General features: G+C 39.6%; 1 protein-coding gene across 7 annotated transcripts in view; it reads right to left on the reverse strand.

Moving 5' to 3' along the window:
• The window catches only part of TRAF3 (TNF receptor associated factor 3), a 98,624-nt gene that overhangs the window by 50,585 nt on the left and 27,123 nt on the right, over positions 1-20,916 (reverse strand). For 4 of the 7 annotated variants that reach the window (XM_030558696.1, XM_030558702.1, XM_030558701.1 and 1 more), the window contains one exon: positions 573-686. The exons of 2 other annotated variants lie outside the window; for them this stretch is intronic. The gene's annotated coding sequence lies outside the window, so the exon portion shown is untranslated. Of the gene's footprint in view, positions 1-572; positions 687-9,935; positions 10,053-20,916 lie in introns of those variants that run through there. One more of the 7 variants, XM_030558700.1, reaches the window with a different exon arrangement.

Genomic DNA, 20,916 nt, shown 5'->3' on the forward strand with positions numbered 1-20,916 from the left:
AGGGTAGCCGTGTTAGTCTGGATCTGTAAAAGCAGCAAAGAATCCTGTGGCACTTTAGACTGTTAGTCTATAAGGTGCCACAGGATTCTTTGCTGCTGTGAAGACAGGGTAATTTAGTTACTGTTCAGACAGGAAAAAGTTATCTGATCAAAATCTTAAGGTTTGTGCTTGGAACAGAATACAATTTCTTCAGTGGTTTTCAAACTTTTTAGGCTGCATAGCCCTTTCCAAATAAGGTAGTCTACTACGTACTCCCATATGAGATAGGGTCATAATATAAATATGAAAATGGAAAAATAAAAAGGTCTGTAAGGGATAACACGATGCAACACAACATACAAGTCCTAGAGTGTGTTGTCCTGGATACTACTACTATTATAACCAACAATTTTATTATATATACACACTTTCATTTTGGATAAAAATAGTCCCTCATACAAGTTTCTAGTTGTTGATTAGATGCTAAGTTGTACTATATAAAATGTGTTGTCTGACATTGCAGGATTTTTCTCACATACCCCGACAAGAGCTCATGTACCCCAGTTTGAAAACTACAGAATACAGTAGCATACCTGTATATCCAAACAGGAAAAGGACATCTAAGCTTGGACAGGAAGCAAAAGACAACAACAGAAAAATAAGCAGCGAAGCAGTATCCTTTCAAACAATGATCTGGATCCCTTCATCTACAAAATAAGCAGAACAGACACTAGCTTAACTTCAAATCAGAATAGGTTGTTTACTGTTTATTTTTCAGAATTCTCAGATCAGAATCAGATTGCTAGATGTTTTTAGCCTTTTAATTTTGTTGACAGATGTCAGTCATATCAGTCTTGAAGAATTATTCTTAGATTGCTTCAGTATAAGGTTAACCATGAGCAAGCTAAGGCATTTCTAACTTAAATATCAGAATTCCTTATTTTATCAGTTATTTTTGTTTTTTCATATTTTCCTGCTATACAGGGATTTAAGGGCACCTCATTCACATTTTTATTTAACAAAACCACACACTTTCTTCCACCTTTCATTTCGGAAGCAAACCTAAATAGGAGACTACATATTTTACAAACAGAGGTATCGGCAGGGCAGAATATGCATTATAATCAATGACAACTTATTACAGTGACAAAGTGACAAGAACATTTCATTCAGAGAGATGCTTCCATCGGTTCAGTACATACAGCAGAATATATATTTTTTGCTCAGTGTTTTTCCTCTAAAATCCTCAATCATAAGTGAGGATTCCTATGATATCCTACCACCAAAACAAAAACACACACAATAAAAGATTCCGCCATGCACCATTCCTACCTATCAATCAAATGACATTCAATGGAAAAAAGACAGAGAAAAATGTAAGTATCTTGCATTGTAGCATAAATATATTTAGATGATGGACATGTCAGAGGAAAAGAGTCCTATAGCCAAAGGATCTTCCACTGAGGTGGTCATAATTCTTGTTTAAAAAACCTTTAAGCAAACATCACACACAAATTAGAATCAGGAATTAAATCCAGGAACAACAGTAAGAGGATTCAAGCTGCAGCTAACAACTGCCATAGCATGGAACACAGTCTTTTAAACAATCTGAGGTCATTGTTCTATCTTGCTATAATATTTACAGAACCTCAAATATTTTCCACCAGGTTGACCAGAATCTCGTACTTAACATACATTTTTGAAAGGGCATGTTCTTTTCAAAGCTATCGTCCCAACTGACATATCTAATACAATTGTGTTAACGTACTTACACATTAACTAACGAGATATAAATAAATGAAAAGTGGCATTTTCTCTACCCTTGAATTCCAAGTATTAGTGGGAAGAGACAAAAGTTCAGTTTTCCAGACAAAAATATACTGGATTTTTTTTTAAAAACTAACAACAGGTTTTTGGTGGGAGAGTTTCCCTACTATAGTGTAATCTCTCTCCACTCCCCTTTTTCATTAAAGTTTTGGGGAACTGCCATATTTCAAGCACTATTCCCTATTTTTATATCATATCTGTAGGATCAAGCAATCAAAAATGAGAAATCTGCAGCAACTGATATAGCTAAATTAAGAATTTCTTGGGGAAAATGGTATTTTTCCTCATTTCTAACCATCATTGCTGGTTAGTAATTCATTTCATATATAAAAAGAGGGTGAGTTATTTCTATCTTTCTCTGTTTAATATATAAACTCAAATTCCTATACACAGATGAAAAGAATGCGTAGATTTACAAAGATCTTTTTTTCCTGGTTTGGGGGAAACCCTTGTAATTTAATGATTTAGGGTGAGATTTTCAAATGTACCTAACCTCTATAGGCATCCAATCCCCATTCAAATCTCAATGAGAACAGACAGTGATTGTGAAATGCTCAGGGAGATTAGAGCAGCTATAAAAATTAAAAAAAAAAACAAAACCCTCAATAATAATGAGTTTATAACCTCAGGATGGGATGCAGAGATAAAGTTTCTTGACACCTTAAATGAGTGCTTCTTGGAGCAGCTAGTCCTGGAACCCACAAGAGGAGAGGCAAATCTAGATTCATGAAGCACAGGATCTGGTCCAAGAGAAGAATACAGCTGAACAGCTTGGTAATAGTGACCATAATATAATTAAATTTAACATCTCTGTGGCAGGGAAACCACCACAGTAGCCCATCACAGTATAATTTAATTTCAGAAAGGGGAACCACACAAAAATGAGGAAGTTAAACAGAAATTAAAAGGTACAGTGCCAAAAGTGAAATCCCTGCAAGCTTCATGGAAACTTCTTAAAGACACCACAATAGAGGATCAACTTAAATGTATACCCCAACTTAAAAAAAACATAGTAAGAGAACCAAAGTGCCGCCATGGCTAAACAACAAACTAAAAGCAGCAGTGAGAAGCAAAAAGGCATCCTTTAAAAAGTGGAAGTTAAATAGAAGTTAAAGAAAACAGAAAGGAGCATAAACTCTTGGCAAATGAAATTTAAAAATATAATTTGGATGGCCAAAAAATAATTTGAAGAATTGCTAGTCAAGACTCAGAAAACATTTTAGTACATCAGAAGCAGGAAGTCTGCTAAACAACCAGTGGGGGCCTCTGGATGGTCAAGACGCTGAAGGAGCACTCAAGGACGGATAAGGCCACTGCGGAGAAACTAAATGAATTCTTTGCACTGCTCAGCATGGTTGAGGATGTGAGGGAGATTCCAAAACCTGAGACATTCTTTTTAGGTGACCCGTCTGAGGAACTGTCCAGATTGAGGGTGTCATTAAAGGAGGTTTTGGAACAAATTGATAAATTGAACAATAGTAAGTCACCAGAACCAAATGGTACTCATCCAAGAGTTCTGAAGGAACTCAAATATTAAATTGCAGAACTACTAACTGGTATGTAACCAATTATTTGAATCAGCTTCTGTACCAGATGACTGGAGGATAGCTAATGTGATGCCAATTTTTTTAAAAGGCTCCAGTTTTGACCCTTGCAATTACAGGCTGATAAGCCTAACTTCAGTACCAGGCAAACTAGTTGAAACTATAGTAAAAAACAGAATTATCAGACACATAGATGAACATGATATGTTGGGGAAGAGTCAATATAGTTCTTGTAAAGGGAAATGATGCCTCATCAATCTACAAGCATTCTTTGAGGGGGTCAACACGCATGTAGGCAAGGGTGATCCAGTGGATATAGTGTACTTAGATTTTCAGAAAGCTTTTCACAAGGTCCCTCACCAAAGGCTCTTAAGCAAAATAAGCTAACATGGGATAAGAGAGTAGGTCCTCTCATGAATCAGTAACTGGTTAAAAGATTGGAAACAAAAAGGTAGGAATAAATGGTCAGTTTTCAGAATGGAGAGAGGTAAATAGGGGTGTCCCCCAGTGGGCTGTCCCCCAGCGGGCCTGTACTAGGACCAGTACTATTCAAAATATTCATAAATGGTCTGGAAAAGGGGGTAAACAGTGAGCTGGCAAAATTTGCAGATGATACAAAACTACTCAAGACAATTAAGTCCCGGGCAGACTGTAAAAGCAGCAAAGAGTCCTGTGACACCTTATAGACTAACAGACGTTTTGGAACATGAGCTTTCGTGGGTGAATACCCACTTCCTCAGATGCATGTGGTGGAAATATCCAGGGGCAGGTATATATTACGCAGGCAAGCTAGAGACCAATGAGGTTCTTTAATCAGGAGGATGAGGCCCTGTTCTAGCAGTTGAGTGTGTGAAAACCAAGGGGACAGAAAACTGGTTCTGTAATTGGCAAGCCATTCATAGTCTTTGTTTAATCCTGAGCTGATGGTGTCAAATTTGCAGATGAACTGAAGCTCAGCAGTTTCTCTTTGAAGTCTGGTCCTGAAGTTTTTTTGCTGCAGGATGGGCCACCTTAAGGTCTGCTATAGTGTGGCCAGGGAGGTTGAAGTGTTCTCCTACAGGTTTTTGTATATTGCCATTCCTAATATCTGATTTGTGTCCGTTTATCCTTTTCCGTAGTGACTGTCCAGTCTGGCCGATGTACATAGCTGAGGGGCATTGCTGGCATATGATGGCATATATTACATTGGTGGACATGCAGGTGAATGAACCGGTGATGGTGTGGCTGATCTGGTTAGGTCCTGTGATGGTGTGGCTGGTGTAGATATGTGGGCAGAGTTGGCATCGAGGTTTGTTGCATGGATTGGTTCCTGAGCTAGAGTTCCTATGGTGCGGTGTGCAGTTACTGGTGAGAATATGTTTCAGGTTGGCAGGTTGCCTGTGGGCGAGGACTGGCCTGCCACCCAAGGCCTGTGAAAGTGTGGGATCATTGTCCAGATTGGGTTGTAGGTCCCTGATGATGCATTGGAGAGGTTTTAGCTGGGGACTGTATGTGATCGCCAGTAGAGTCCTGTTGGTTTCTCTCTTGGGTTTGTCTTGCAATAGGAGGCTTCTGGGTACACGTCTGGCTCTGCTGATCTGTTTCCTTATTTCCTCATGTGGGTATTGTAGTTTTGAGAATGCTTGGTGGAGATTTTGTAGGTGTTGGTCTTTGTCTGTGGGGTTAGAACAGGTGCGGTTGTACCTCAGTGCTTGGCTGTAGACAATGGATCGTGTGATATGCCCGGGATGGAAGCTGGAGGCATGAAGGTAGGCATAGCGGTTGGTAGGCAGACTGTAAAGAGCTACAAAAAGGTCTCTCAAAACTGGGTGACTAGGCAACAAAACAGCAGATGAAATCCAATGTTGATAAACGCAAAGAAATGCACATTGGAAAACAATCCCAACTACACACATAAAATGATGGGGTCTAAATTAACTGTTACCACTCAAGAAAGATCTTGGAGTCATTGTAGATAATTCTCTGAAAACATCCACTCAATGTGCAGTGGCAGTCAAAGCAGTGAAAAGAATGTTGGGAATCATTAAGAAAAGGACTGATAAGACAACAGAAAATATCATATTGCCTCTATATAAATCCATGGTATGCCCACATCTTGAATACTGCGTGCAGATGTCAGCGCCCCATCTCAAAAAAGGTATATTGGAATTGGAAAAGGTACAGAGAAGGGCAACAAAAATGATTAGGGGTATTCAACAGCTGACATATGATGAGAAATTAATAAGACTGGGTCTTTTCAGCTTGGAAAAGAGACGACTAAGTGGGGATATGATAGCGGTCTATAAAATCATGACTGGTGTGGAGAAAGTAAATAAGGAAATGTTATGTATTTACTCATAACACAAGAACTACGGGTCACCAAATGAAATTAATAGGCAATAAGTTTAAAACAAATAAAAGGAAGTATTTTTTCACATAACGCAGAGTCAACCTGTGGAACTCCTTGCCAGAGGATGTGGTGAAGGCCAAGACTATAACAAGGTTCAAAGAAGTACTAGATAAATTCATGGAGGATAGGTCCATCAACAGCTATTAGCCAGAATGGACAGGGATGGCAACCCTAGCCTCTGTTTGCCAGAAGCTCGGAATGGGAGACTGGGCATGGATCACTTAATGATTACCTGTTCTGCTCTTCCCTCTGAAGCATCTGGCATTGACCCCTGTTGAAAGACAGGATAACGGTCTAGATGGACCTCTGGTCTGACCCAGTATGGTCATTCTTATGTTCTATGCTAGTACCTCCCCCGCCCAAGAAAAAATGACCCGGCAATTTCTGAAAAATACAAAAATGATGAAGATCAATAGGAAAATGTAACATTTAGCTATAAACTATACAAGAAAGACAAATTATGATACAACAAGAGAGGATTAGCTAACTTTTTTTTTTTAAAAGAAACTCTATGGGTAGCATATTTCATAATTATCTCTTATAGTGATTCTTGCATGATCTTCTGATACCGGTCACTGTTTGAGAGAGGATATTGGGCTAAATGGATCTCTGGTTTGATCCAATATAGCCTTTGCTATGTTCTCAAATGCGCAGGCTATGTTTCACCATGATGCTTAAGAGCCCAATTCTGCTCCCATTAAAATCAGTGGAAAACTCCGATTCCCTGCAATGGTGTAGGGTGAGGCCCCAAGAGGCTCTTCCATGACTTGAAAAAATACAAGGATAACTAAGCAGTTCTGACATCTGAATGCTCTTGCAAGGGAACACCCATTCAGTGAAACAGAATCACTGACATTTTATGATTCCCATATTTCAGATTACAAAGTGACTGAAATGTAGAAAGTGAAGTGAGATTTAAACATAAAATAATTCTTTGCTAAAGTTTATGTTTATACTTTTTTTTTCATTTTCCTTGGCTAACAAGAGATTCTTTATTGCCTAATAAAGCTGCATGTGTATTGGCTGAATGATTTGAAATGTTTTGTAACAATATTAAATAAAACAGCATCACATTGTGAAGAGCTGGTTTGGGTGAGCATATTAAACTGGGTTTTCTGTTGACCATGGAAGCTGTCATTTCCAATATACTTACAGCCATGCTAACCAAGACTGATCATTTTGATATTGTTTATAAAAGAAAGCTTCCCATTGAAGTGTCCAGTAATTACATTAATAAGAAAGGGTAGGAATATGAATATTTATAAATAATTTTTGTATTAATTCTAGCTGGATTATCCAGTAATCCAGAAATGATATAAAAGAGCTTTACTGACTGTAAGTCTGGACAACTCTCAAAAACCTAAGTGCAATCCTGGCCAACTGAAATATTTTTTCCTGTTTCTTTCTTTCTTTAAGGATTGAAGAAAACAATGGTACATGGACAAGCAATTTAATTTGATTTAGGAAAGCTCACTTTAAAATATTGTTCAAACAGTTTTTTAAAACTGTCTATTTTAATTGTACATGGTGGCATATGCAATGCTAGAATATCTTAAGATTCTACCTGGGGCAACAGTTAAAAGAAAATGTTTGTATTTCAAGTTTACCCTTGCTAACTACAGCTCTTTATTAATCATTATTTCATAAATACATAATCTCAACGGGCTATGTTTTTTGAAATTCAAGAAATCAAAAGCATTGTTTAAAAAAAAGATCAGATAAAGATCCCTCATGCTTTGCACGTCTGGGTCATGGTACAAATACTCCTAGATAAAACATCTTGTCCTAGCCAGCAGAAATTGCCTTCCTCAGAGTTCTGAATTCCAATTTGTGTTCATGTTTGTAAAGCAGATAAGTGGAGTGAGGATGCCTCTCAGTCTCTAAGAACAGTTGGAATTCAGAATACTGTAGAAGACATTTAGTTGAAATGTTTGTCTAAAGAGTTGGAGAAATTAAATCTGATCAGATTATCTCAGGACTAGACACACTTTAATCTCTACCGTTGCTCTTCTAGGGAAAGTCCATGATTGAGTCATGTCTGAGGAAGTGGATGAATGCACTTAACTGTTTAATCTCCTGGTCCTGCACTCTAAAGAAAATAGTTAACTATTGTGAAACAAAAATTATTGCACACATTTATAAAGGCATTCCTTAAGTATCTAGGTATCATAATAGAATCATAGAATATCAGGGTTGGAAGGGACCTCAGGAAGTCATCTAGTCCAACCCCCTGCTCAAAGCAGGACCAATTCCCAACTAAATCATCCCAGTCAGGGCTTTGTTAAGCTTGCCCTTAAAAACCTCTAGGAAAGGAGATTCCACTACCTCCCTAGGTAACCCATTCCAGTGCTTCACCCAATGCTTCACCACTCTCCGAGTGAAAAAGTTTTTCCTGATATCCAATCTAATGACTAATGACCATTTCCCTATTACTGAAGTAGGAATCACCAGTTTAGAGGAAAAAATAGCGATCTCCCTGAGTTCTAAACATTCTGTTACAGTTCATCCTTCCTCAATTCTCTGTCAGATCCCATAAATCTAATCCTATAGCATGCTAAAACTTTTTCATCACTGTATTCATTGGGTATCATACAAATTATTAATAGGTGTACCACAAAGGATAGGCTTAAGTGACACACATCATCTAAAAGGGACTGGTAGGTATGGTTTTGTGTGTATTCATGCCTAGTGTGGCAAGCAGACAGTAGTAAAATTTGAACTATTCATTGAATGAGCTGATTAGTCTCAAAAATATCAGACTCTGATGGGCTCAGCAAAGGAATATGCTTTCTAGGTGATCCAGAAAGGAAAAAAAATAGACTCAGACAAAAGTGATGGTCCACCTCAAGTGTCTCTCTGTTTTAATGGTCCCAGACAAGGAAGCATCATCTAACTGGTTGGAAGAAAGTCTGGTTCTCCTCCATCTGAAGTGAGCCTCCAAGGTATTTTGGGCCTGAATTTTATATGAAATCTTGCCTGCAGAACCAGATTAACCAATACCACCAAACTCCATGGAGCTACAGCCTCACACTGCCATGAGGTCTCCCTGCAACAGAGTTCCCCAAAATTCCTGCCCAGATTGATCTTCTTAGTCTGATTATCTTTTTCACTGATACTCAGTGAGTACAATTATTTTCTGTTCAGCAAACTGGTTTTTAAGTTTTCATTCTCTAAAACAAAATGTAATTATCTTCTCATTCTGCCTAGTGGAACAGTAATTGAGATAATATATTATTATTAATTCTTTGAACAATGTCTTGCTCTTTACATCACCTGGTGGCATACACAGGAAACTACCCCTGCACTGTTCATTTCTTAGAAGAATGCAGAAGCTGAGCCAATCCAGTCTTAAAGTCCAGTATGTACTATCTTGGAATTCTTTTGTCAACTTAGAGATATTTTAAAAATACAAATACCAAACGTAGTATTTGAAACAGGGAACTCAGCACTACCATGATCATACAGCAAGACCACAGAAATACAGAAGAATTCTGCAGAGATACAACAGATTCATTACGTAGATTAAAAATTACAGGAAAATTGTCTCCTCTAAAGTGCACCTAAATATTACTAAATCTAATTTAAAAATGCAGGTGATGTTTAACAGAATTATCCTCCTATGAAATTTTAATATTGCACACTGTAGGGGAAGCCAATTTGTGAGACAAGTATCAGGGGGTAGCCGTGTTAGTCTGTATGCACAAAATCAACAAGGAGTCCGGTGGCACCTTAAAGAATAAGATTTATTTGGGCATAAGCTTTTGTGGGTAAAATAAAAAAATTCTTCAGATGCAACTAGTGAGACAAATATTCTTTAACTACATATATGAATGTTTAAATTTTAAGTTTAGATTAAGAACATGTATTAGAAATACCTATGTTAAAACCTAAAGTGACATATTCACTGACTTACACAAGGGGTTACACTTCAGCAAAGGCTTCTCGAACCTATATCCAGAGCTCAGAAAACAATGCACTATAGTCACCCTCAGGAAAAGTGACTGACTGACCCCCACTCTCCCCAGGAAATATTATCTAAGATAGCTCTAGTCTTCCTTTTGCAATAATTGGTTACTGAATACCATAAACAGAAGAATAGCAAAAAGAAATATATAAATTAAAATAAATAATTTGATAAGCAAAACACTGCACACATTGGCAAGCACAGCAAAATACAATTAAAACGTTTTCTTTACATTAAGTTGGCTGGAGATAGTCCTTTCAAACTCAGTGCACATTAGGACCTTCCACATTATCTTTCAGGTAGATTTTTGTATAATTTTAAAGAGATCTTCAACTTGGCCCACAATAATTGTTTCCACTTTTTCGGTGTCCTACAGATGTAAATACTTCCAACACGATATACTCTCAGTCCTAACAGAAAAAAAGGATAGGTAGGCAATTTACTATCCAACTGATTGCTTACAAAACAGTGGTGAAAAACTCTTTTTATTCATTAATTTAGCAATATGGCCTGCAAAACTTCCAGTCTCAGCTCTACTACATTTAAATCTATCTTTTGACTGTGCTGCTTTCAAAAATTCGGTTTTGATACTGTGCTGCCAGCTATCACCAGTTTTAGTATTAAGAGAAGCTGCGACTTCTTTTGTAGTTATTCTAGCAGAATCCAATTGAAATATATTCTTGGGCTGTAGAAAAAAAGAACTAGTTTCCTAAAATATGCTGAAATAAAGTTTCAGTTTCTCCTTTTTTCCATCTTTTCTGGTATAGCAATAATATTTTGTTATTGAAGGTCAATTTTCAAGAGAAAAAACAATGCCTTATGATTTATCCAAACATTAAATTGCATGTGAATCTTTCAAGAACAGAAATCCCCTCTCTTTTCATTTTAAATTCTTCACTGAACACCAGAACCTAGATTTAAAACAAGAAAATATGGCTTTTACGGAAAGATTCTAGACGCTATCCCAGGTAGAGGTGGGTTGGCTGCTATCTTTGCTAGCATCTGACACAAAGAAGAGAAGTCTTTGTTTTATTTGGTTTAGACATATGAAAACACAGTGTTGGTTGTCAGGTCTTTACAAATGATGGATACAAATTCCCCAGGCAAAGAATTGTTGTTTACATTCCCAAAGGTTCAGTAAAAAGATGGTCTTCGTCCTGAATTGTGCATGCATGTGACCACTTTCCTGCGTAGAGCCATTTTATTATGGGGAATCTCCCAGCCTGACAGCCGTGTGTTCATTGCCCACATTCTCTGTGGGTCTTGAAGCAAGCAAAGTTTTGCTAATATTGCCTCCACATCTACCAAAATGGGGTTGCCTATATAAGGCTTGGTAATTCCAGGATCTCCTCAACTGTTATTCTGCAGATTTTAGATCAGCAGATACTGTTGGTGCTGCATCTTGGGGGAACAACACTCATAGCATTCGTTTTGGACCAGATAAGGACCAAAAAAATTAGTATCTTTGAAGGTTCATCTCCAGTGTTGTACTTGGAGAGTTAAAGTAAAAATAGCAACACTCTTATAGAATCATAGAAATGTAGGGATGGAAGGGGCCTTCAGAACTCATCAAGCCCAGCTCCCTGCAGTGTGGCAGGACCAAGTAAATCTAGACCATCCCAGATGAGTGTTCGTCCAATCTGTTTTTTAAAACTTCCAATGATGGGGATTCCAAACCTCCCTTTGGAAGTTTATTCCAGAGCGTAACTACCCTGATCATTAGGAAGTTTTTCCTATTATCTAACCTAAATCTCCCTTGCTCCAGATTAAGCCAATTACTTCTTGTCATACCTTCAGCGGCCATGGAGACAATTGATCATTTTCCTCTTTATACCAGTCCTTAACATATTTGAGGACTGTTATCAGGACCCCCTTCAGTTTCTTAAGAAGAAACATGCCCAGTTTTTTAACCTTTCCTCATAGGCCTCTATTGCACTTTTTGAAAATCTCAAAAGTGCTTTATAAACATTAATCAATTAAACCTCACAACATCCTTCTGAGGTAAATATTATCCCCACTTAACAGGTAAGGAAACTAAAGCACAGAAAGGGTAACTGACTTGTATATGATCACAAAGTCACAGGCAAAATCTTTCATTCCTGGATCCCAGTTATTTGCCATAATCACAAAACCATTCTTACTCCACTCCCTTAGTCTTGTAACTATGTATGATGATAGAGTAAAATAAATAAACAATCTTGTGCACCTATCAGTGCACCTAGACAAGAGAGATTTCAGGATGTTATGATAAATCTCTCTCTTTTCAGTTATCACAAGGATCTGAGTAAAATACTGTTCTTAGCCTCAGGACTGTGTATACCGTTTCATGATGGCTTTGGTTCTAATAGGCCAGCTGTCCACATAAGGGATTAAACAAATACAAACATAATGGTGGTGGTAGCAGCAGCCACAGAAAGTAAGCATGAGAGGGCTGTATAGTCCAAAAGAAAAGATCAGTTGTAGGAGTAAATTACCCAAGGCAAACCTGAGAAATCTCTGCTGACTTGTGACTATATGAATATATAAACCAGGGGTCAGCAACCTTTCAGAAGTGGTGTGCGGAGTCTTCACTTATTCACTCTCATTTAAGGTTTGTGTGCCAGTAATACATTTTAATGTTTTTAGAAGGTCTCTTTCTATAAGTCTATGATATATAACTAAACTATTGTTGTATGTAAAGTAAATAAGGTTTTTAAAATGTTTAAGAAGCTTCATTTAAAATTAAATTAAAATGCAAAGCACCCCAGACCGGTGGCCAGGATCCAGGCAATGTGAGTGCCACTGCAAATCAGCTCACGGGCTGCTTTCAGCACGCGTGCCATACATTGCCTACCCCTGATATAAACAAACATTACATAAAGTCTATAGAGGCCAAATAGTTCACTTGACTGATGCCAGCTTGGATAAAAATTAATCCATATAGGAAAAAGTTCTTCTATTTCAGGGCCCAGAGGAGAACACGTTTGTAATGGTGGATGTTAAGCATGATTGCTGGATTTCCACCAGACACGCTCAGAATAACTGCTAGCAACAAGCATGTTGGAAAATGGTTTCCAAGTACATTTCTGGGAGAAACATGTTTGACAACCATTTCTGAATAGCTGTGCAGAGCAAGCCATTCTGACAAGGCCCCAGAAAAATAATCTGTCCCTCATTAGAAGACCACTCTTAAAAGGCATAACATTTTATTTAGTTTATTTGTGCCTAAAGCCACAGGGGTCTTCTACTAAAACTAATGAGATGATGGTATTTTCTGCCAAATGAATATGGAAAAGAGCAATTTTATTTAATACATTAATGGCAATTTAGCATTTAATGAAGAATTTTTATTTTAAAGCACTCAGACCTGAAGATCTCAAAGCAGTCTGACAAAATCATTACTGCAGTGCTTGGAGATTACTTGGGATTTAATGTTGACAGGCAATTGTCCGCATTGTATTACACAGACCCATACAGGATGCTGTAGATATGCAAGCTGCATATCGACAACAGCCTGGGAAAATGCCAGATTAAAAGGTATTCAGAGGCCTCCCACTATTTTATATCTTGTAAGTTCTTAAGGCAAGACAGAGTCTGTAGGAATGGAAGAGAATTTAATTCATGCTGCCCCAACTATGCTTATTCTGACAGTAGCTAACCATGACTCCCAAGCTTTGCCAAACAATCTGTATTATTAGAAGTGCTGTCTAGTGTTAGAGCAGGGAACTGGGCTTTTGTTGCAAATCTGATTGTTTGGCTATGTGACCTCAGAACCTCTGTACTTCTGCTTTCCCCATCTGTAAAACAGGAATAATATTATTACTCTTTCACCACCTCCTCCCAGGAAATGTGCTATACAAGTGTGAAGTTTTATAATTATTTCTGGCATGTTTTCCTAGCGAACTCCAGCATGCGGAGTTGCCCACCCAGCCTAAATCCACAATCTTCTTCAACTGAAGTCTGGCTAAGGAGGGATTTTTTTTTCCTCTCTCATTCACTAAAGAAAACAGGTAATTTCCTGTCATGATAATTCTGTACAGGACGCTGCATCCTGAGGCTCAGCAAACTTACATTATGTAACTCCAGTTCTCTGGCAATATTAGTGAGCTCAACCTAGTAGATCAGAGCAAATTAATCACTCTCCTTCTTGGGCGGTGAGGGGTACATGGAATGAAACAAAGTCGTAGAGCCCGAGGGGTGCCCAAGTGATCATTTTGGCTTGTTGATCCCATCTGACCTTCCTGGGTCAGAAGCAGAGAGAGGTCCATTCAGTATCTGAAAGGCTATCACATAACCCCCAGATAAAGAGAATTTGATTAAAATGGATCCTGTGCCAGCAGTCTGGATTCTGCATCCCTCTTGAATTCACACACACACATATATTAGGGACACTTACAACTCAGTATTTGGCCCTGTTCTTGAACTATGTGACTGGTTAAACAGAAGCACCTGATTAACCTTCTCTATATAACTTTTATCAGTTCTTCTCTAAGGCCTTGTCTACCCTGACGAGATGCCCAACTACAGCCATCACTGTCCAGCCTCCATCAGCAGTGATGCACTGTGCAAACAGGTAAGGCTGCTATCTGCACAAGTGAAGGTTACCCCTGTTTGAAACTAGAGTAAGCTCCACCAGTGTAAACAGTGCTCGTTCCTATCTACAGCAGGGGGTTGTACCACTGCAGCTACATGTAGTGGATGGCCATCTATGGCTGAAATCAGGGAAATTCCACAGTGAAGACAAGACTTTATCCGACTCCATTCTAGTCTAAACTGCTCCAATCTTTTCAATCTCTCTTCATACGAAAGTTGTTCCTTGATTCTAAGAATTTCTACCTTTCCTCTCTGGGCCATTTCTATTTCTTCTATAACTCTGAGTAGTGGCCAGAACTGAACACAACATACAAGTGAGGACATCTTATTTATATAAATGCATTCTGTTTCAGTACTTACTATCTCATTCTTTATATATACACAACATTTGTTTGCTTTTTTTGAAACCACTAAGCCTTGATCATATGTTTTCATTCAGCTGCCCACAACAAAACAGAAGTCTCATCTTCAACTTCTCACAAAAAGCACAACATAATGCAACTGCCTCTGGGGTATAAAGTCCAGACAAAAAAAATTGATATTGCAAAACTGTGCAGCAGAGGGGAAATTTTGGTCAGACACTAAAGTAAATCCTTACTCTTGTAGGAAGTTCTATTAGATCTCTAATGGTAAAAAGACTCCAACTGCAAGGTAATCTCCCATTGCATATGTTTGACTAGTAGCTAAAGAGACAGCAAGACATTTAGAGAGGAGATTTTCAATGGTAGTTAGGCACCAGAGATCAGAGGTAGTCAGAGTCTGGAATCAGGAGGCTGGAATCAGGGTCAAAGTTAGGCTACATTCAGAGATCAGGAGACAAGGTGAAGTCTGGTGCTGCAGCAGGCCAAGGTCTGCGTGGTTGCCCAGAAAATTTCCAGGGGCAAACCCTGGGGTTAAGCAGGGGCACTTAGCCAATCAGAGGACTGCAGGGTACTGTCACTCTGGGTCTGTACTTCCTGCGGTGCCTACTCTCTACAGTGCTTCCTGGTTGTAGCTCTGCATGGCCTCCCAGCGGTAGTGTGGGAATATCAGCTATCTGAGGCTCAGCAGACCTGGGTTCCAGTCCTCAAGTCCTTATATTCAGCAACTGATCTCTTATATCTTCTCACCACGAACAAGTAAGCTCAAGTCTGTCCTGGGTGAAGCAGTGTCCACTTCAGACACTCATTTATAAAAGGAAATGCAACACATACTCACCCCAAGGGAGGTAGGATGATGCATTCAGGATGTGATGCACAGTTCCCATGTGTATGTCCAACTTCCGCACCAGGGCTTCTTCTAATCTGATGTAAGCCAGGGGCTTCTCAAGTAGTCAAGAAATTAAGATCCAAAGACACAATATTGACAGAGAACTCCACCCTATTACAGCCACACAAAGCAGAGAGAGCTTATAGTTTTTTTAAAATGTGTTATCGCTAAGAACCACATTGAGCAAACTGCAGAGAATTTACTAACTTGGAAAGCAGCAAAGAATCCTGTGGCACCTTACAGACTAACAGACGTTTTGGAGCATGAGCTTTCGTGGGTGAATACCCACTTCGTCAGATGCATGTAGTGGAAATTTCCAGGGGCAGGTATATATATGCAAGCAAGCTAGAGATAACGAGGTTAGTTCAATCAGGGAGGATGAGGCCCTGTTCTAGCAGTTGAGGTGTGAAAACCAAGGGAGGAGAAACTGCTTTTGTAGTTGGCAAGCCACTCACAGTCTTTGTTTAATCCTGAGCTGATGGTGTCAAATTTGTAGATGAACTGAAGCTCAGCAGTTTCTCTTTGAAGTCTGGTCCTGAAGTTTTTTTGCTGCAGGATGGCCACCTTAAGGTCTCCTACAGTGCTATAGACTGTGAATGGCTTGCCAACTACAGGGCCTCATCCTCCCTGATTGAACTAACTTCGTTATCTCTAGCTTGCTGGCATATATATACCTGCCCCTGGAAATTTCCACTACATGCATCTGACGAAGTGGGTATTCACCCACGAAAGCTCATGCTCCAAAACGTCTGTTAGTCTATAAGGTGCCACAGGATTCTTTGCTGCTTTTACAGATCCAGACTAACACGGCTACCCCTCTGATACTTAACTTGGAAAGCAGTTTCATCCTACTGGGATTTGAAACCATGGTCACAGGGAGTCTGTGTATTTGATTGGAGCAGTAAGTCTTCTCTTCAGCATGGGTTTCCTTGAGCAGGGGGCTACAGGAATATCTTTTTAGCCATTTATGCTTCAATACTACTTTAGTGGCAACTTCAAAGCTCCTGTCAAATCGAAGCGTTACTGTGGTCTTTACAGCATTGCAGTCTTTTACATAATTTGTCCTTTTGCAGCCCATCCTTCATGTACCTTCCAATTCTTGCATCTGGACTCATCTTCTAGCTCCTCCTCTATTCCCTGTTCTCCCAGGGCTGGCTCCAGGGTTTTTGCGCCCCCAAGCAGCAAAAAAAAAAAAAAAAAAAAAAGCCACGGTCGACGACTGCACCACCGCACCACTTTCTTATTCGGCGGCCTGTCCTTCCCTCCGAGAGGGACCTAGGGACCCGCCGCCGAAGAACCCATTGTGCCACCCCTTCCCCTTGGCCACCCCAAACACTTGCTTGCTGCGCTGGTACCTGGAGCTGGCCCTGGTTCTCCCAGCTCCTTCCCAGTCATCCTCTACCTGTTAAACTGATCACATACCCAGCTGGAATCTCTGAAATCCACTTCAGTTTTGGGGGGTTTTGCTGTTTTTTTTTAAATAAAGCAATTCTAAGATGAGGAGTTAAAGATCCCTTCTCAATAAAAAGGACAAAAAATGGTTAGTTTTACTAAAACCAAATTCTAGGCTTAGTAGATACGGACTGGTTTTATGAAGTTGCACAGTGCTAGTTGTACTGGTCTTAGTGACATTTGTACACTTCTCTCCCCTTCAGCCCCTAGCATCCCATTTCTGTTTGGAATAGTTCTCTTTTTGATTGCTTACATTTTCCTAGCTTTAGTTTCATTTCAACAGATTTAGGGGTTTCCCCACCTCTCTCAAACACTTCCTTTGAATTCTCAGAGTTTGCTCATTTAACACTCAAAAACCAGAAACTGACAACACTGCTTTGATTCAGAGGCCTTGAATAAGCTTTTTTGTACCTTCAGGGTAGACTAATGGATCTAAGAGAATCTCAGATAGGCTGCTAACCACCAGGCACAGTTAACTGCCAACATACCACCTCAGATGTCCCTCACTTCAAGGGATATCAGTTATTTAAGTCCCAAAATTACACAGATCCCACTAAAATTTGGTGTTCCATCACTTTTATTGTTGAAAATTGTTTATATCAGAAATAATCATGAAACTGGGGTTATATAAAGACTTATTTACCCAAAGATGAATTAACAGCACAGATTTAAATGTCTTAAAATTACTCTCTTTTGTATCTTGACGTTTTGTCACGTCACACCTTACACTTCGGGCTTATCCAGCTGAGAGGTATGGCTACCGAATGGCTAGGAAGCAGTTCTGCAGAAAAGGACCTAGGGGTTACAGTGGATGAGAAGCTGGATATGAGTCAACAGTGTGCCCTTGTTGCCAAGAAAGCTAATGGCATTTTGGGCTGTACAAATAGGAGCATTGCCAGCAGATCGAGGGTCGTGATCATTCCTCTCTATTCGGTATTGGTGAGGTCTCATCTGGAGTACTGTGTGTGTCCAGTTTTGGGCCCCACACTACAAGAAGGATGTAGAAAAATTGGAAAGAGTCCAGCAGAGGGCAACAAAAATGATTAGGAGACTGGAGCACATGACTTATGAGGAGAGGCTGAGGAAACTGGGATTGTTTAGTCTGCAGAAGAGAAGGATGAGGGGGGATTTCATAGCTGCTTTCAACTACCTGAAAGGGGGTTCCCAAAGAGGATGGATCTAGACTGTTCTCAGTGGTACCTGATGACAGAACAAGGAGTAATGGTCAAGTTGCAGTGGGGGAGGTTTGGGTTGGATATTAGGAAAAACTTTTTCACTCAGAGAGTGGTGAAGCACTGGAATACGTTACCTAGGAAAGTGGTGGAATCTCCTTCCTTAGAGGTTTTTAAGGTCAGGCTTGACAAAGCCCTGGCTGGGATGATTTACTTGGGAATTGGTCCTGCTTTGAGCAGGGGGTTGGACTAGATGACCTCCTGAGGTCCCTTCCAATCCTGAGATTCTATGATTCTACCACTATTAACAGAAAGAATGAGGAGTACTTGTGGCACTGTTAGAGTAAAAAAAATTTATTTGGGTATAAGCTTTCATGGGCTAAAACCTACTTCATCGGATGCATGGAGCGGAAAACACAGTAGGAAGATATATATACACAGAGATCATGAAAAAATGGGTGCTGCCATACCAACATTAACAGAATATCAGTAATGCTGTGGGTGGATCAGAACCATGTTTAAAGTAAGTCATGCCAGTAACTGATTACAAACTCAGTTAAATGAAGTATGGTAGACAGAGACATACTAATGCAAGCAAATTACCAGTTTCATACTGGGAACGAGATACCTTTAAAAAGAGCCAGATATACCAACTTGCTGTCTAAGATTTAAAACAGTCTTATGAAAAATTAAGAGGGCATGTGTTTGCAAAAATCTTTTTCTAGCTCACAGTAACATGCAAAACCAACCCCACTAGCTTTATGAATGTCTCACCCAGAGTAGAATTCTCCTGAACTAAACACTAATGTAGGATCTCGGCAGGAAATCCAAATTCCGAAGTGTTTAAACCCAAGACGAGCTCTGAGTCATATATGTTCACTGCGAAATGTCTAACTTTGAATTTCCAGACTGTTGTCCATTTAAATTCTGAGCAATATCACTGGATTTAAAGCAGGATTTTGTTTGGGTCCTCCCCACTGATTCACAGAAAACTGGATCCTCCAACTTTTCATTCTAGCTATAACCACTGTGCTTTGACAGCTACACAGGTGGAATTTGTGGCAGTGTGGTATCCTTAATATGCATATAACCATGTTAACCTAAGCAAAAACTCTTGCTAGAAAACAAAATCAGTAAGATCATTGGCTATAAAGATTAACTGTAAGAAAAGGTTCGGGTTCGGGTTCCAAACCAATTCTTCATCAAGAAGAATTCTTTATCAAGTTTTTATTAAAATGACAAAATGAATGTTACATATCATTCAAATGTGGAGTTCAGATACACTTAGGGTTTGGCTACACTTGCAGCTGTACAGCGCTGGGAGTTAAAGCTGTCTTCGTACAGCTGTGTAAGTAAAGCGCTGCAGTGTGGCCACACTGACAGCTACCAGCGCTGCAGTGTGGCCACATTTGCAGCGGTATTGGGAGTGGTGCATTATGGGCAGCTATCCCAGGGTTTAGGAAGCTGCAACATGCTTTTCAAAAGAGGAGGGTGGGGTAGAGTGTTACGGAGTGTGGGGGAGAGAGAGAGAGTGGATTTTTGGAGCAGACACTGTGTCAGCTCCCTGCCTTGCAAATTCTGACCACTTCCCCCACCCTTCTTTCATTCACTCTTAAATGCAAATAGCCTTCAGACCAGATAAGCAGCTGCTCTGAACTCCCTTCCCAATCGCCCCCCCGCGCCGTGCTGTTTCTCTCCCTCAAGCAAACACTAGCTGTGGACATTCTGTGCCTGCCTCTGCTCGAGCAAACAGTAGCTGCATTTGTTTTTTAGATAAGCAGCTCCCGGAGCCCCGAGTTCACAACAAAACAAAGAGAGGCATCATAATACAACAAAGAGAGTTCTTTAGTTAAAAGCATTATGGGAAAATTCCAGAGGTCAGTTACTGCATAGTAAGATTAATCGCTGTTTACACTGGCACGCCAGCGCTGCAGCACCAGCGCTGTTCTCTTTATTCCTCTCGTCCATGTGGATTACAACCAGCACTGTAGCCAGGGAGATACAGCGCTGTATGCGCCTTGCCAGTGCGGACGGGGAGTAAGTTGCAGCACTATAAAGCCACTACCAGTGCTGCAACTCTCCAGTGTAGCCAAGGCCTTAGATAATTAAAGAAACTGACTCAAAGGAAATATATACCTCTACCTCGATGTAATGCTGTTTTTGGGAACCAAAAAAATCTTACCGCATTATAGGTGAAACCGTGTTATATTGAACTTGCTTTGATCCACCGGAGTGCGCAGCCTCCCCCTCCTCTCCCCCCGGAGCACTGCTTTACTGCGTTATATCCAAATTCGTTTTATATCAGGTGGCATATGAGGGTAGCGGTGTATTTGGTGCTTATTTGAGATAAACGGCTAGATTTGTCAAAGTGGAAATTCAATCTACTAAATTCCCTAAATCAATATTTTAATTGGTTACTAGCAACAAAATATGTAACATAAAACTTTGGCTAGTAATTAATTACAAAACAACTGAAGGTAAGTTTTTGTAGCATGTTATAAGATATTGAAAGTTACCTCCATTACCATTATAAAATTGTACACAACAAAAATAGTACCTTACCTTATTCTCCACCATCTGAGCACAAAGAATTAAAAACAAAATATTATTATGCACAAATTGCAAGAGTTTTCATATAAAGGGGATATCCCAACACCATCAGATATGCTGCATGACGTGCACACACTAGCAACAGTTTGCAGAAAACTATTTAGGTTCTTTTTGGTAAGCAGCCAAACCTCGAAACTTTGAACCTGGAGGCACCACTTT

The sequence above is a fragment of the Gopherus evgoodei genome, chromosome 4 (genome assembly GCF_007399415.2).
Source record: "Gopherus evgoodei ecotype Sinaloan lineage chromosome 4, rGopEvg1_v1.p, whole genome shotgun sequence".
Taxonomy (NCBI): domain Eukaryota; kingdom Metazoa; phylum Chordata; order Testudines; family Testudinidae; genus Gopherus; species Gopherus evgoodei.